The sequence below is a fragment of the Ornithorhynchus anatinus genome, chromosome 4, assembly GCF_004115215.2.
Source record: "Ornithorhynchus anatinus isolate Pmale09 chromosome 4, mOrnAna1.pri.v4, whole genome shotgun sequence".
NCBI lineage: Eukaryota > Metazoa > Chordata > Mammalia > Monotremata > Ornithorhynchidae > Ornithorhynchus > Ornithorhynchus anatinus.
The window spans coordinates 86297116-86315824 of NC_041731.1; the positions used below are offsets into that span (position 1 = coordinate 86297116).

General features: G+C 42.0%; 1 non-coding gene across 1 annotated transcript; it reads left to right on the plus strand.

The window, feature by feature from the left end:
- Positions 1-17862: 17862 nt before the first annotated feature.
- LOC114811937 lies at positions 17863-18000 on the plus strand. The gene has a single exon (XR_003759632.1). It is a non-coding gene; the product is annotated as a small nucleolar RNA SNORA7 (small nucleolar RNA).
- Positions 18001-18709: the final 709 nt, after the last annotated feature.

Genomic DNA, 18709 nt, shown 5'->3' on the forward strand with positions numbered 1-18709 from the left:
TTTGGAAAGTGAGAGAAATGGGTACTTCCTCCACCTTCTGGCTCCCTGATTTTGTTGTTTATCCTGAGCAAACCTTCTTTTCATATTCAAACCGCTAATCATATATCCCCAGGACTGAGTGGTGAGTACGTAGCTTTAGGCTTCTAACTTGAAAAAGGTATCAGTTCATAGTTGTATGTATTTATTGCTCTATTTATTTTATTAATGATGTGCATCTATGGTTCTATTTATCCATTTTGATGGTAGTGATGCCTGACTACGTGTTTATCTGTCTTCCCCTTCTAGACTGTGAGCCTGTTGTTGGGTAAGGATTGTCTCTATATGTTGCCAAATTGTACTTCCCAAGCACTTAGTACAGTGCTCTGCACACAGTAAGCGCTCAATAAATACGATTGAATGAATGAATATCTCCATTAAGTGCAAATGTAACTATTTTGTCTATTGGTTATTAAAGGGTTAGGTACCGATAATTATACTAAATTTAGAAAACAAACTTTCCTTCCTGGTCGGATTTAATCTTCATCCCTTTGGGTAGTTCCAGCTCTACTTCATTGCTCATTTGTTCCTATCTTTGCTTCCAAATCTTAAAAGAGCTGTGAACAAACTGGTGAAGAAGGAAGAGTAATGTCCACGGCTTACCTGTTTCTTCCACTTTAATTATTAGAATAGTAAGATGGATGGGATTTATTTAAACATCAGTTTCTACCCTACATGAATTTATTTCTATGAAGTATTTGCCTTACCCTAATGATATTTAGTGAAAAGAAACAAGTTACTGAACTCTAGTATGTGAATTAAGTATCCAAACTCCTGAGCTTTTTACACCTACTTTTCCCCCTGTCTTGAGTAAAACCTTCTTCCAATGAAGTCATTCTTTCCACTAAAGTGCTACTGTTGGAAAAGGGATTTAATTTGAAGTGGAATGATGGTTGGCACACTGAATGTGCTGTTGCTGCCTTGTACTGTTATTCTACTGCTATGCAGTGTTTGTCCTATATTAGAAGCAATTTTAAGGGAAGTATACTGTTTAATCAAGCACAAACTCTTGAGAAATGCTAAAGAGTAAACTTGCAGTGTTGCAAAGATAGTGGTTTCCTTCATTTTTTCAGCAGAATTATAGAAATAGAAAATGATAATTATCCTCATAAAAATATTGAATTATAGTCATCAAAATCAATAGCATTTATTGAGAACTAGCTATGTGCTCAGGATTTATTAAGCTCTGGGGAGCATTCATTAATCAAAGGCATGAGCCTTAAATTATTTTCAGTCTAATAAAGGAGAAAGTAAGACATAAATTGCCAAACATACAGTAGGTAAAGAAGAGCAAAGGTTCTTATGACAAAACAAATGTAAGTAAGTGAAAAAGGCTAAAAAAGAAATATGAGGATATACCAATAGGTGTTAAAATGACTTATGAAGTTTGGGAAGGTGGGGACTAATTAGAGAGCAGCTCTTGGAAAAGCTGGTTTCTTAGGAGGACTTTGAGGGTGGTGAAAGATGTAGTTTGGAAGAATTAAGAGGAGGGGAAATTTCAAGTGTGGGGCAAATGTGGGGAGTTTTGGATTGGAGTTGGGAGAGCACCCAGAGTTAGATTTAAAAGAGTCACTTCTGCTTGCTATCATTGACACTCTATCCCCTGCCACTGTCTAGAGGGGGCATCATCTTCTCCCTCTTTGCAAGACTCACTGGTGAGGAAGGCAGAGAAGTGGGCTTCTTTCTCACTCTCCAATGCTGCTTTTGCACCATTTCACTGCTCCAATCCCTCTGTTTCCTTTCCTTTGAAGCCCATATAATTCCGATTCCGATTATTCCTATTCCGATTATTAGTCACGGTCATCTACTGCCCACTAGGCCCCACCTCCAAATTTCTGAACCATTTTGATCCCTTTCTTGCATTCCTTCTCTCTTCTTCCATCCTTAAATTGTAACTTCAATATCTATGTGAATGTTTTTGACGACCCTTCTACTCCCTTATTCCTATCACTCCACAACTCCACTGACCTACTTCTCCACCTCACCTCACCCACTCACCAATTTGGCCACACACTTGAGCTCATCATCTCTAGTCACTGTACAATCTACCCTCATCAACTCTGAAATCCACCTATTCAACCACAATCTCCTCACCTGCCTCTCTCCCCCACACCCCAACCCACAAATCTGTCTGTTCCTCCACCAAGACTTCTGATCTTTTGACTAGCACCAATTTTTCAAGTAATCATACCCCATTTAATGCCCATACCCTAATTACCCATTCTTGGCACACTAAACGATGACCTCAACATCACCCTCTTTTCAACTCAATTCATTCATTTCCCTATCCCTTCTCTGATCTCGTACCGCTCACCCACAGCCCTGGATCATCACTATGAGCTGTGGAATGCCACTGGCAGAAATCCAGATATCAAGCCAACCTTGTCCATCTCAAACTCATTTTTGCCTGCTTTAACTCTGCCATCTCCTCTGCTGGGCAACATTATTTCTCCATCTTACTTACTCCCATGCCCACTGCACTTGCCAGTTGTTTCAGATATTAAACTCCATCTTCAACCCCCATATCCTTCTGCCTCCCCATCTCCATCTCCCTCATTCCCTTGCCCTATTGACCTGGCCAAATACTTTCTTGAGAAAACTGAAAACATAAGGTGTGATCTCCCTAACCTTTTTCTGTTTCTCTCCAGCCCCTCCATCTTCCTACCCCTTATTTGACTCCCTCATTCTTTCCAAGCAATATCTAAAGGGGACCTCTCCCACCTCCTCTCAAAATCCACCCCCTACACCTCCAACCCCTCCCACTGAACCTTATCAAAATACTTGCTACTTCCTTGCTCCATCTTGACCATTATCTTTAACTATTCACTTTCCAGAGGCTTGTTCCCCACTGCTTTCAAACATGCTCGCTCATGCATCCCCTATCCTAAAAACACCGTCCTTGACCTCACAGCTCCTCCTCGAGTTATTGCCCCATCTTCCATGTACCATTCCTCTCCAAATGCCTTGAGCGAGATGTCTACCCCTGCTGCCTCCACTTCCTCTCTTCCAATTCTCCCCTTAACTCCCTCCCACGTTACTTCGTCCCCCTTCACTCCACAGAAACTACCCTATTTAAGGTCACCAAATAATTTTCTTCTTGCCAAATCCAATGGACTCTATTCTAATCCTACTCGACCTCTTAGCTACCTTTGACACCGTGGCCCATCCCTAACATTGGCTTCACTGATACTGCCCTCTGTCCATTCTCCTATCTCTGGCTGGCTGCTCATTCTCAGCCTTTTTTTAAGGTTATTTTTAAGGTTCGGTTCTGGGGCCCTTTCTATTCTCCAACTTCACCCACTTCCTTCAAGAACTTATTCACTCTCATGGCTTCAATATCATCTCTATGCAGATGATTGCTCTCTCTCTCTCTCTCTCTCTCTCTCTCTCTCTCTCTCTCTCTCTGTACATATATATATAACTCCAACCCTGATCTCTGTCTTTCTCTGTGGTCTCATATTTCCCTTCTGACTTCAGGACATCTCTCCCTGGATGTCCTACCAACACCTCAAACCTAACATATACAAAACAGAAATCCTCATCGTCCTATCCAAATGCTATCCTCCCCATGAGGTTCCCATCACTGTAGATAGTACCATCATCCTCCTTATCTCAACAGTCCCTAACCTAGAGATTATCCTTGAGTCATCTCTGTAATATAACCCACACATTTAATCTGTCACCAAAACCCTTTGGTTCTGCCTTCACAACATAACTAAAATCTGCCCTTTTCTCTCTATCCAAACTGCTATCATGTTGATCCAAGATATTATCTTATTCCGCCTAGATTACTACTTCAGCCTCCTGGTTGACCTCCTGGCTTCCAGCCTATTCCCATTCCAGTCTATACTTCACTTTGCTGCCTGGATCATTTTCCTAAAAAAACATTCAGTCCATGTTTCTCCACGTCTAAAGAATATCTAGTCATTGCCCATCATCCTCCACATCAAATAGCAATTCTTTATAATTGTAGCACTCAGTCACCTTGCCCCGTCCTATCTTTTATAACCCAGCACTCCCACTTCATTCTAACATCAACCTACTCATTCTATATCAGTTTTGTGTATCTCACCACTGACCCTCCCATGTCCGTCTCTTGCCTGGAAAACCCACCCTCTCCTTATCTGACAGTCCTTTACTCTCTCCACCTTCAAATCCTTATTAAAATCACATCTTCTCCAAGAAGCCTTCCTCATGTAGGCCCTCATTTCCCCTACTCCCTCTCACTTCTGTGTCATCCTTGCACTTTGATTTGTACACTTTATTCACCCCACCCTCATCCCTATAGCATTTACATACAGATCCATGATTTATTTTCATGTGTGTCACCTCTTCTAGAATATGAGCTCCTTGTGTGCAGGGAGAGTGTCAACCAATTCAGTTATACTGTGCTCTCCAACGAGGTGTTAGATGAAACCATATGAAGAGATGAGAACCCTAAGAAAATGAAAATAATGTGAGATGAGTCCTGTCTTAATAATAATAATGTTGGTATTTGTTAAGCGCTTACTATGTGCCGAGCACTGTTCTAAGCGCTGGGGGAGATACAGGGTAATCAGGTTGTCCCACGTGAGGCTCACAGTTAATCCCCATTTTACAGATGAGGGAACTGAGGCACAGAGAAGTTAAGTGACTTGCCCGCAGTCACACAGCTGACAAGTGGCAGATCCGGGAGTCGAACTCATGAGCTCTGACTCTGAAGCCCAGGCTCTTTTCCACTGAGCCACGGTGCTTCCACGCTGCTGTCTTGTCTTATGCTGTTGAGTCATCTCTAACCCATAGCGACTCCAGGAGACATCTCTCCCAGAACGCCCCCACCTCCATCTGCATTGGTTCTGGTAGTGTATCCATAGAATTTTCTTAGTAAAAACATGGAAGTGTTTTAGCATTGCCTTCTTCAGCACAGTAAATGAGTTTCGACCCTCTACTCTCTCGTACATGCCGCTGCTGTCCAGCACAGGTGAGTTTTGTCTTGTAGCAGATTGTCTTCCACTCGCTTAGCCACTGTCCATGCAAGGAATGGAATGGGTATGCCTCTGCTTGACTCTGTCTCCCATAGCCGAGACCAGTGGAGTACTGGAAATTCTCCAGGTGAGATCCTGAGATGGGAGTAAGATGAGTAGGGGATCTACAACAGAGCCTTCTGGGGCACTCACAGTTGAGGGGAAGGAGGAATAAAGGAGGTAGAAAAGGAATGAGGATTATAGGCTGTTGGAAAAGCTGAAGTCAGAGAAAGAGTCTAATGGAAGGGTCGATAATGCTAGAAGCAGCAAAGCGGTCAAGGGGATTAGAACAGAGAAAATCTCATTAAATTTAACCAGAAAGAGAACAGAGGTGAACAAAGACTAAATGAACTGGAGGTGGAAAAACTAGTTTCCATGGAGTCAAAAAGAGCTTTGGATGGGAGGATGTGGAGAACTTGAAGGGAAAAAAGACCAAAGAAATGGGGCAATGACAGGAGGATCTGCATGTGTATAGCACAGACATGAATGCCCCTTCTGTACATAAACTGCTTCATTTTGGCCCAGGGGTGTAGATTAGCAGCAGATTGGTCTGGTTCCTCTAGACCGTCTTTCCTGGTCCTGGAAGGGCATGAAAATGGGCAATAACAAGAGGGTAAAGTAGAGTTGTGACATTCAGTCAGGACATAAATCATTAATATATATTGAGCACTGACTGATGCGGAACACTGTGCTAAGCACATGGGAGAGGGCAATAGAGTTGATAGACATAAATAATCCCTTCCCTTAAGGAATTTACACTTTCATGGAGAAAACAGCACTAATCAATCAGTCATTTACTGAGCACTTACTGTATGCAGATGGCTATATAAAGAGTTCGGAGGAGTATAGTTTAAAAGAGTTGTTTGACATGTTCCCTGCCCATAAAGAGCTTACAGTCTAGAGGAGGAGACAGACGTTAATGCAAATAAATAAATCACAAATATGTAGATAAGTTCTGTGGTGCTGTAGGTGCCGTGAATAAAGGGTAATAATAATGTTGGTATTTGTTAAGCACTTACTATGTGCAGAGCACTGTTCTAAGCGCTGGGGGAGTTACAGGGTCATCAGGTTGTCCCACATGGGGCTCACAGTCTTCATCCCCATTTTACAGATGAGGCAACTGAGTGGGACTGACTTGCCCACATCCACACAGCTGACAAGTGACAGAGTCAGGATTCGAACCCATGACCTCTGATTCCCAATCCCAGACTCTTTCCACTGAGCCACATCCAAGTGCGAGGACAATCCAGAAGGGAGTGGGAGAAGAGGAAATGAGGGTTTAGTTGGAGAAGGGCTCTTGGTGGATATATGTTTTAAAAAAGTTTTTTTTTGAAAGTGGGGAGGGTGTTCGTCTATCAGATATGAAGTGGGAGGGAGATCCAGACCAGAAGCAGGAATTGGCAAGGGATTAGCAGTGAGGTAGGCATGATAGAAGTACAGTGAGTAGGTCGACACTAGAGAAGCAATGTGTGGGGGCTGGGTTGGAGTAGGAAAACACAGAGGTAAGGTATTCATTAATTCATTCAATAGTATTTATTGAGCACTTACTATGTGCAAAGCACTGTACTAAGTGCTTGGAATGTACAAATCGGCAACAGAGACAGTCCCTGCCCAGTGACAGGCTTACAGTCTAATCGGGGGAGACAGAAAGACAAAAACAATAGCAATAAATGGAATCAAGGGGATGAACATCTCATTAAAATAGCAATATATAGAATCAAAGTGATGTACATCTCATTAACAAAATGAATAGGGTAATAAACATATATATATTTGAGTGGACGAGCACAGTGCTGAGGGAAGGGGAAGAGAGAGGGGGAGGAGCAGAGGAAAAGGGGGGAAAAGAGGGCTTAGCTGAGGGGAGGTGAAGCGGGGGTAAAGGAGGAGCAGAGGGAGCAGAGGAAAAGGGGAAGCTCAGTCTGGGAAGGCCTCTTGGAGGAGGTGAGCTCTAAGTAGGACTTTGAAGAGGGGAAGAGAATTAGTTTGACAGAGGTGAGGAGAGAGGGCATTCCAGGACAGCGGGAGGACGTGGCCCAGGGGTCGACGGCAACATAGGCGAGAATGGGGGACGGTGAGGAGGTGGGCAGCAGAGGAGTGGAACCTACGGGGTGGGGAGTAGAAAGAGAGAAGAAAGGAGAGGTAGGAGGGGGCAAGGTGATGGAGAGCCTTGAAGCCTAGAGTGATAAGCTTTTGTTTTGTGCGGAGGTTGATAGGCAACCATTGGAGGTTTTTAAGAAGGGGAGTGACATGCCCAGAGTGTTTTTGAAGGAAGATTAGCTGGGCAGCGGAGTGAAAAATAGACTGCAGCGGGGAGAGAGAGGAGGAAGGGAGATCAGAGAGCAGGCTGACACAGTAATCTAGCCGGGATATTACAAGAGCCTGTAGCAGTAAATAGCCATTTGGGTGGAGAGGAAGGGGCAGATCTTGGCGATGTTATAAAGGTGAGACCAGCAGGTTTTGGTGATGGATCGGATGTGTGGGGTGAAAAAGAGAGCCGAGTCAAAGATGACACCGAGGTTGCGGGCTTGAGAGATGGGAAGAATGGTCACAGTGATAGGGAAGTCAGGAAGAGGACAGGGCTTGGAAGTGAAGATAAGGAGCTCAGTTTTGGACATGTTGAGTTTTAGGTGTTGGGCAGACATCCAGGTAGAGACATCTTGGAGGCAGGAGGAGATACGAGCCTGAAGGGAGGGGGAAAGGACAGGGGCAGAGATGTAGATCTGTGTGTCATCTGCATAGAGATGATAGTTGAAGCCGTGAGAGTGAATGAGTTTACCAAGGGAGTGAGTGTAGAGGGGGCAAGTTGGTCAATCCTATTTATTGAGATCTTGCTATGTGCAGAGCACTGTACTAAGCACCTGGGAGAGTTCAAAAATATAACAGACACATTATCTGCCCACAGTACAGTCTAGGTGGGGAGACAGACATTGTCTTGTTTTATGCCGTTGAGTTGTCTTAGACTCATAGTGACACCATGGACACACCTCTCCCAGAAGGCCCCACTTCCATCTGCAATTGTTCTGATAGTGTACTCACAGAGTTTTCTTGGTAGAAATACAGAAGATGTTTACCACTGCCTCCTTCTGTGCAGTAAACCTGAGTCTTCTCCCTTGATTTTCCCCCATGCCACTGCTGCCCAGCACAGGTGAGTTTTGACTTGTAACAAATGGCCTTCTATCCGCTAGCCACAACCCAAGCCAGGAATGGAATGGATATGGCTCTGCCTGACTCTCCCTCCTGTATTTGAAACTGGTAGAGTACTGGCAACTCTCCAGGTGTGATCCTGAGAGGGGAGACAGCCGTTAAAATTAATAAAAAAATTGCAGCTATGCACATAAGTCCTGGGGGAGTTGGGAAGGGAGATGAACAAAGCGAGCAAGTCCAAGCAACATAGAAAGGAGTGGGAGAAGAGGAAAGTAGGACTTAGGGAAGGCCTCTTTCATTCATTTGCATTTATTCAATCAGGTTTATTGAGTGCTTACTGTGTGCAAAGCACTGTACTAAGCACTTGGAGAGTACACCATAACAATAAATGGACACATTCCATGCCCACAATGAGGTTACAGTCTAGAGGAGAAGACAGACATTAATATAAATAAATAAATTATATCTCTTGGAGGACATATGCCTTCAATAAGGCTTTGAAGGAGTGGAGTAATTGTCTGTTGGATATGAAGAGGGACAGAGTTTTAGGCCAGAGGCAGGATGTGGGCAAGTGGTCAGTGATGAGATAGAGATCGAGGTACAGTGAGAAGGTTGTCATTAGAGGAATGAATTGTGTGGGCTGGTTTGTACTAAGAGAGGAGTGAGGTGAGGTAGGAAAGGGCAAGGTAATTGAGTGCTTTAAAGTAGATGGTAGGGAGTTTCTTTGAGATACGGAGGTGGATGGGCAACCACTAGAGGTTCTTAAGGAGTGGGGAAACATGAATGTTTTTGTAGAAAAATGATCCCAAGTTACAAAGTGAACTATGAACTGGAGTGGGGAGAGAAGGAGGCAGGGAGGTCAGCAAGGAGGCTGTTACATTAATCAAGGCAGGATAAGATAAGTGTTTGCATTAATGTAGTAGCAGTTTGAAAAGAGGAAAGGAAATATTTTAGCGCTTTTGTGAAGGTTTAACCAAGGCGATTTGGTGACAGATTGAATATGTAGGTTTTATGAGAGGGATGAATCAGTAAGTCAATCTTATTTATATAGAGAAGCAGCGTGGCTCAGTGGAAAGAGCACGGGCTTGGGAGTCAGAGGTCATGGGTTCGAATCCTGGATCCACTGCTTGTCAGCTGTGTGACTGTGGGCAGGTCACTTAACTTCTCTGGGCCTTAGTTACCTCATCTGTAAAATGGGGATCAGGACTGTGAGCCTCATGTGGGACAACCTCATTACCCTGTATCTACCCCAGTGCTTAGAACAGTGCTCTGCACATAGTAAGCACTTAACAAATACCAACATGATTATTATTATTTATTGAGCAATTACAGTGTGCAGAACACTGTATTAAGCATTTGGGAGAGTACAATATACCAATATAACAGCACATTCCCCTGCCCACCACAGGTTTACAGCCTAGAGGGACTGAGGATAAAGCCAAGGTTATGGGTTCACAAAAGAGGGAGAATGGTGGTGCTCTCTACAGTGATGGGAAAGTCATCGGGAAGACAGGGTTTGAGTGGGAAAATAACTGGACAGAGCTTGGGTCTGGGAGTCAAGGACTTGAGTTCTAATCCCAGCTCTGCCACTTGTCTGCTCACCTTTTCATTATTATAATTATTACTATTTTATGGTATTTCTTAAGTGTTGTACTAAGAGCTAGGGTAGATGCAAGCTAATCAGGTTGGATAGAGCTCTTGTACACATGGGGTTCACAGTATTATAATCCCCATTTTACAGATGAGGTAACTGAGGCCCAGAGAAGTGAACTGAGTTCTCAGGATCACATGGCAGATGAGGTGGTGATGGTATTAGAACCCCAGTCCTTCTGACTCCCAGGTCCGTGCTTTATACATCTGGCCACATTACTTCTTCTTATTGTATATGTTTAGCATTTACTAGGCATGAAGCACTTTCCTAAACTCTGGAAGAGATACAAGTCAGTCAGATTAGACATAGTCTCTGTCCCACACTGGACTCATAGTATAAGATGTAACTTTCAGCAAAACACTTCTCTGTGCCTCAGTTACCTCATCTGTAAAATGAGGATTAAGAATGTGAGCCCTATGGCACAAGGATTGCATCCATTCTGGTTATTTTGTATCTACCCTAGTGCTTAGTACAGTCCCTTTAATAAAAGTAAGCAGTTAACAAATACCATTAAGAAAAAAAAGAGGCTGGCCATTGAAGACTGTTCCACATCAGTCTAAACCTTCTGCTATGGCAGTCTCCCTAAACTGTGCAGCAAACCTGCATCATATAAAGCTCTGCTTTTTTAAATTTTAAAACATTTCTTCAGTCTTCTTTGCTTATGTTCCCCCAACTTCAGCTCATCATATTGAATTTACAGAAGAACAAGAACTTCAATGAAATGACTACCCAGCGCCAAAAATGTTCTAATAAGAAGATGTTTAAGTAATGTGATAGCATCTGATGTTTGTTTTGTTCAAGGGATGAGTCCAAGCCTGCAATACTATCTATTGTAAACAAATAAATTCAAAGAGCCACGGTAGGAATAAACCAAATTGAGTTAAAATTGATGAAAGAATGAAAAATAAAATTCTCTCAGTTTTTCTAGGTTCTAACATGCCATATTTTCCTGCCATGACTCTAAACAGCTGAGGGCCAAGCAGTATAATGTTTTACAAATGCATAATGCAACCTGATTTGTTATATTAGTGGAATGTCAGAAATAAATGTATTTCTTCTAAGATGGGCTTAAGCTGCATGCTTTAGTAAGAACATGATAGCAAAATAGGGAATGATAGCATATATCTGTCTACTGGAGATGTTCAGGAGACTAGATACAGTTTTCCTTCTGGATTCACGTTCACAACCATGTATGAAGTTGTACAGTCAGTGTGGCTCAGTGGAAAGAGCACGGGCTTGGGAGTCGGAGGTCATGAGTTCGAATCCCAGCTCTGCCACTTGTCAGCTGTGTGACTCTGGGCAAGTCACTTAACTTCTCTGTGCCTCAGTTCCCTCATCTGTAAAATGGGGATTAAGACTGTGAGCCCCACGTGGGACAACCTGATTCCCCTGTGTCTACCCCAGCGCTTAGAACAGTGCTCGGCACATAGTAAGCGCTTAACAAATACCAATATTACTATTACAGTCCTTCTGTTCTAAAGACTTGATTTAGTCCGAAGCCTGGAAGACTGTCACCCTATTTAACAACCTCTCAAATGGTATGCTTGGTAAAGAAATGGTAAGTACTTAATAAATACCACAATTATTATTATTAGTAGTAGTAGTAGTAATAGTGGTACAGAGGAAAGCACAGGGAGTAAATCAGCCTGAATATAGCATTTAGACACTTTTACAAAGACTATGGAAATACAAATAAGAAACAGAAGGCTTAGGTCAAGACAACATAGACAATATATTGCAATACTGTACTCTCCCAAATGCTTAATACACAACTGTACTGTGAGCCCGTTGTGGGCAGGGATTGTCTCTACTTGTTGCTGAATTGTACTTTCTAAATGCTTAGTACAGTGCTCTGCATACAGTAAGTGCTCAATAAATACGATAGAATGAATTTCCTTGTGACATGGTACATGGTTACCGATATTAATGTACTGTACTTTCGCAAGCATTTAGTACAGTGCTCTGCACACAGTAAGTGATCAGCAAATATCACTGATGGATTATGCATACTATCAGTGGTATGATGTCCTTCAAGTACAAAAGAGTAAAAGAAGATAACTGATTTTTAGTTTGCCAATCTTTTATGGTCCAATGTTTGTTTTCTTTTGCATCATTATCAACCCACACTTGAAGAATATTCCAGTGGCAATAAAATTCACTCATGCATGTGTGATGAATGAAGAGGCAAATGAGAATTCCAGTCTTGGCCACAATGTAACACCCAAGCACTGTCCCCTGTTGTGCTGCCATGTTTTTTTGCTTGCATCATCCGATTCTATTTTTTCTTTAGTCCTCCTAGTCTCCATGATCCTTACCGACTGCAGTGTGCCATGCTGGTCTATGTGCAGCAGTTGACTCCCAGCTTTCATTTGGGTTGCAGGATTTTCTGAGGCTTTGTTTTGTTGCATCCTTAAATCATTTCCGCTGGCCTACTTCCTTTCCCTTTTCCAATTTCTATTGCTATTGCCGAGACAGTATTCTGGCCCAGGTGGAACACTGAACTGACCGAGAATGTAACAGTATTATGCCAGGGAATTCTATTTACTTTGCCTGGTAAAAGGATGCTCAAAGGGTTATTTAATAATTATTTTCAAGTTCATGAGGGTTTTTATGGGAAAGATGTTGAACAGTTGTTCTTCCTCTTCACAAAGGACATAACAAACTAAAATGTGTTTAAATTGCAGCAGGAAATTTTATTGAGCACAGAGAAGAATGTCTTGTCCATACAGTAATAAAACCATGGAATAGACTTGCAAGGAACACTATGAAACTTTAGCTTCTGGAGATCTTGAATAAAAGAAAAAATAATCTTATTTCCTGGAGGCAGAGAGAAAATCAGGTGCCCAAGGACAAATCCTACTGGGGGAGCCTATGATTCCCAGTTGAAGATAAAATCTCTTTGATACAGGGCTAACATCAGATGATAAGTAAGATAAACAGTAGCCTCAGGGTGTGTCGGTGGTGGGGAGGCAGTCTGGAAGTCTGTGGGGGGAAGGGAGAAGGAAACTGCATTCCTCCTGACCTTCCTAAAATGGCCACTATTGGGACATTAAAGATGATGCCAGTTCCAGAGATGGCATCAAAATGGACTCTGCACATATACAGAGCCCCAGTTTCCCTCTCTCCTCTGCTGAGAGGACAGCAGCCCTCTTTAGACTTCTCTATTACAGGATCCTCGACTTATCCATCTTCCTATAACAATTCTCCATGGAAAATCTCACTTTTTAATTCCCCAAGTAGAGGAATTATCTACAAAAAGTTTACCTTTTATTTTTTAAAAGCTCCAGAAAGTTGTGAGGGTGACATGGAGCTCCTTGAAGCAGCTTGGCTTAGTGGACAGAAAGCGGGCCTGGGAGCCAGAAGCATCTGGGTTCTAATCTCAACTCCGCCATGTGTCTTCTATGTGACCTTGGGTAAGTCACTTCACTTCTCTGTGTCTCGGTTACCTCATCTGTAAAATAGGGATTAAGATTGTGAGCATCATGTGGGACAGGGACTGTGTCAACTTGATTTGGTTGTATCCACCACAGTGCTTAGAACAGTGCCTGACACAAAGTAAGTACTTAACAAATACCATAATTATTATTAATATTATCATTATTGATTTAGGGGGCAGAGGGCCCTATGAGGCCAGGGGTTTGTACCATTTCCTTTCCTAACATCCATCCTTAATATCACTCCCCCTCCTCTCTGAAATAAAAATATCTATGCACTATTTTTCTTAAAAAATAAATCCAACAGTTTGACCATACGCTGCCCCAACACCAGCCCTGGCCATTCCCCCCACACCCCTAACCCATCATCTCCCAGACTAGTGCTCTCCACTTCTCATGGTCCTCCTACCCCAGCAGCAACTGCAATTCCAATTCAGACCTAGGCATGTATAGTAGCCAATCTGAAATTGTTACCTAATGTGTCATGAGATAGAGAGGTACTATAAAAACTCTCATCAGGGAGCATGGCATTCTAAAGATGGCCTGAAGTAGTGTGGCTCAGTGGAAAGAGCCTGGGCTTGGGAGTCAGAGGTCATGAGTTTGAATCCCTGCTCTGCCACTTAGCTCTGTGACTGTGGGCAAGTCACTCAACTTCTCTGTGCCTCAGTTACCTCATCTGTAAAATGGGGATTAAGACTGGGAGCCTCACATGGGACAAACTGATTACCCTGTATATACCCCAACGCTTAGAACAGTGCTCTGCACATAGTAAGTGCTTAACAAATACCAACATTATTATTATTATTATTATTATTATTATTGAAAGCACTATATATATATATTGACAGAATGATTTCCTTGGAGTCAAAAGTAACTAGATCACCCATATTTTAGGTTATATTGTGTCCTTTGTCAGAGGGAAGAAGCTGGGAACAAGGAAAGCAGGAGGCTATTGGGGGATGGGCATGTATTGATCAGTGGATTAGCCATATTACATGTACTTCTTCAGTGTGGCTATCATTGAACAGCACATAGCCAATAAATGGCCTAAGACTTGGAATTTGGTTGCATCAGTTGGACACTGTCAGAGACCAGCAGTATAACATACCTCATATCAGTGCAGTAAGTGTTTACTTCTTGTTTAAGAGGGGGAGGGAAAGGAGAGAAGCAGAATGGCTCACTGGAAAGAGCCCGGGCTTGGGAGTCAGTGGTCATGGGTTTCAATCCCGGCTCTGCCACTTGTCAGCTGTATGACTGTGGGCAAGTCATTTAACTTCTCTGTGCTTCAGTACCTCATATGTAAAATGGGGATTAACTGTGAGGCTCACATGGGACAACCTGATGACCCTGTATCTACCCCAGCGCTTAGAACAGTGCTTTGCACATAGTAAGCACTTAACAAATACCAAGATTATTATTACCCACTTACCATTAATGTTCTAAAATATCTGTTGAATTTGAATATATAAACAAGCAAACAGTATTCCCAGTGTGAAATTTAATTTCACACTCAAAGCTAAAAAAAATTATAGCCAAACAAGTTATGGGGGATTCTCCAGGCATTTAAACATTTCCCTCTTTTTCAAACCATGGAAAATGTAGAAAAAATCCACATTTTGGGCATTTTTGGAAGCAGAAGACAGTTATTGAAGGAAAAAGTATATTTTAAAAATGTGATGACCCTTAAAAGTGAAAAATTAGTAGTTTCATACTCTTCTGCTATGCAGCTGAGATGTAATTATATTTAATTTAATGCAATAAATTTTCTGTTAGATAAATACTGAATTTTTCCCCTCAAAGGTCATTATATTAAGAACTTTACATCTCCTCAAAAGTGCAAGATGCATTTGCCTAAAGCCAAGATATTTAATTGCATTTCTAACATTTTATTTGGTTTCTCAGTGTCTATTATAAATTCTTTGAGGAGCATTCATGGAGCCTATGTGTCTAGAATATTGTAGGTATTAAATGATTCAGCTAACCCAGTTAGTTTAACTACAATGTGTATATAATAGTAATATAATAATAATAAATATGACTGGCATTTCTTTGTATTAACTATTAAACTGTAAACTATTCAAGGGATGGTATTATGTCTTCTTTCTTCTGTATGTTCCTAACTACATAGTACAGTTCTTTGCGCACAATTGCTGCTCAGTAAATGCTCCTACTACAGATAATCATTTTCCCCCTCTGAACCTCAGTTTACCTACACTTATATACTTACACATATACTTGCTTATATGGAGAACATTTGAATCTTTAGCTTCGTCCTTACACTTCAACATCTCAAGAACAAGAACCATGTTTCTCAAGGACTCTAACAAGTCATCTAGTGAGACAGTGGACTTCTTGGATCGTACATGGGATTGGTAATCTCAATACCAATATTCTAATCCTAGTTTCACCATTGGCCTACTGGGTGACCTTAAGCAAACACCTAACCTCTCTGTGCCTTAGTTTTTGCATCTGTAAAGTGGGATTTATAGATCTCATCCCCCTACTTTTTAGACTGTGAGTCCCGTATGGAATGTAGATGGTGTCCCATTTAATTTTATTTTATCTACCTCAGAATTTAGCACAGTACTTGGTACAGGTAATAATCATGATGGAATTTCTTGTGTGATCTTTTTGCCAAGCACCATGCTAAACACTGGAGAGGATACAAGATTATAAAATTGAGTAAGGTCCCTGTGTCACAAAGGGCTCCCAATTAATTAATTAATTCATTCAATCAATCACATTTATTGAGTGCTTACTATGTGCAAAGCACTGTACTAAGCTCTTGGAAGAGCTCAATATGACAATCTATCTCAACCTCATTTTACAGGAAAGGAAAGAAGTTCAGAGAGGGTCAGTGGTTCAGTGACTTGTCCAAGGTAATACAGCAGGCCAGTGGCAGACCTGGGACATGAACCCAGGTCTCGACTTGCACGGATAGAACACGGGCCTGGGAGCAGAAAGTCATGGATTCTAATCCCGGCTTCACCACTTGTCTGCTGTGTGACTTTGGGCAAATCACTTCACTTTTCTGTGCCTCAGTTACCTCATCTATTAAATGGGGATTAAGACTGTGAGCTCCACATGAAACAGAGGCTGTGTCCAACCCAGTTTGCTTTTTATCCATCCCAGCACTTACTACCTTGCCTCACATATAATAAGTGCTTAACAAGCACTATAGTGATTATTATAATTATTATTATTTGTCCTGTGTTTTTTTCATTAGGCCATCAAGAGTGGGATAACTGCTAGTGACAAAGAATCCTGGTGGTAGGAAAAACTAATGCCAGGCTCTAATGTATGTAATGGAGAAGCAGCATGGCTCAGTGGAAAGAGCCTGGGCTTCGGAGTCAGAGGTCATGAGTTCGACTCCCAGCTCTGCCACTTGTCAGCTGACTGTGGGCAAGTCACTTAACTTCTCTGTGCCTCAGTTCCCTCATCTGTAAAATGGAGATTAAAAGTGTGTGAGCCCCACGTGGGACAACCTCATTACCCTGTATTTCCCCCAGCACTTAGAACAGTGCTTGTCACCTAATAAGCGCTTAACAAATACCAACATTATTATTATGTATCTATTATTGCTTGGGTTGCCTACAGCCTCCAATACTTTTCTGAAAGTTCCTTGTGGGAAGGGACTATGTCTACCAACTTTACTATATTGTACTCTCACAAGTACTTAATACAGTGTTTTGCACACTGGAAGTGCTCAATAAATATGATTGAATGAATGAATGAAGGTTCCAGACACTGTAACATTGGTGCTGGGGTAGATACAAGCTAGTCGGGCAGGATATAGTTCATGTCCCAAATGGGGTTCACAGTCTTAATCCCCATTTTACAGATGAGATAACTGTGGCACAGAGAAGGTAAGTGATTTGCCCAAGGTGACACAGCAGACAAGTATCCAACGAGTATTACGGTTAACTAGCAGGTCACATATTGAACAGAATTTTCCATTAGCATTTTCATGGACAGTAGTTTGGGAATTTCAGGTTGAACACAGTTGTCATTTGAAATTTGAAAGGAGTGAGGTTGTGTCTTTTGTTGCATGCCTCCAGTCCTATTTTAATTCACAGAGATCGAATGATAGATCTAAGGCTATTCGCTTGTCTAAAATGTGCTGAATACAAACCCCATAGAAGATAATATATAATTTTGCTACAGCTATTTTCACTTATGGTCACTTCCCTCACCAGAAGATTCAGACTTGGGAAAGAAAACTTTGTGATGTAAGAGGATTGGTGGTTAGATGGACTTAATTTGTTTTCTGAGGAAAAAGGAAAATTATGGTGTGATCATTTTTGCTTTAACAAGGTTGTGGTCAGAAAACAATCCCTTCACCTTGGCACTGGAAGGTAGTTTGGATAGTGTCCAAATGCAACTAAAGGAGGTCAAAGGAGGGAACATTAGCGACACACTTGAAGAGAAAGAAACAATGAATGTCAGGTCAGTGTTCACAATGGAGCACCTCATGATGTAAAATGTGAGTCTCAAACTCAAAATCAGAGAAAATAAGAAGTAAGAAGCCAGTAGGATTTTAAGGTAAAATATTTTATAGCTTGGAGAAAGAGGAAAATATGAGTAGGAGTGGATGATCCTCTCAGGGTCGCACCTGGAGAGTTTCCGGTACTCTACCAATCTCGACTACGGGACGGAGAGTGAAGCAGAGGCCTATCCATTCCATTCCTAGCTTGGCCAGTGGCTGGAGAGTGGAAGGCAACCTGCTACAAGTTAAGACTCATCTGTGCTGGGCAGCAGCGGCATGGGAAAGAGTTGAGAGTGGAGACTCAATTTTACTGTGTGAAAGGAAGCAATGGTAAACCACTTTGGTGTTACAAGAAATGAAAGAGAAGAGGCATAAAACAAGAGAGAGGTGCAAAATGTTTTCATTGTACTTTCCCAAGCGGTTAGTACAGAGCTCTGCACACAGTAAGTGCTCGATACATACAATTGAATGAATGAATGAATCAAAAAAGATACTAGGACTTGTGGAAGCAGAGGAATGGAAAAAAAGGAAGATAGTAGGAAGAGAACCTGAAGTGATGAAAATGAAATAGAAGCTACTAGTAGAGATGGAGTGTCACTCAGTGGAAAGAGCATGGGCTTGGGAGTCAGAGGTCGTAGTTCGAATCCCTCCTCTGCCACTTGTCAACTGTGTGACTGTGGGCAAGTCACTTAACTTCTCTGTGCCTCAGTTCCCTCATCTGTAAAATGGGGATTAAGACTGTGAGCCTCACGTGGGACAGTCTGATTACCCTGTATCTACCCCAGCGCTTAGAACAGTGCTTTGCACATAGTAAGTGTGTAAAAAATACCAACATTATCATGGAGAAGGAGAAAGAGATGCTAAGTAGGAAAAAGGCATTCATGAGTCATCCTGATAGCGGAGGAATTGATGATTTTAAAATTTCCATTTGACTGGGAGAAGTGGGGGGAAGCTT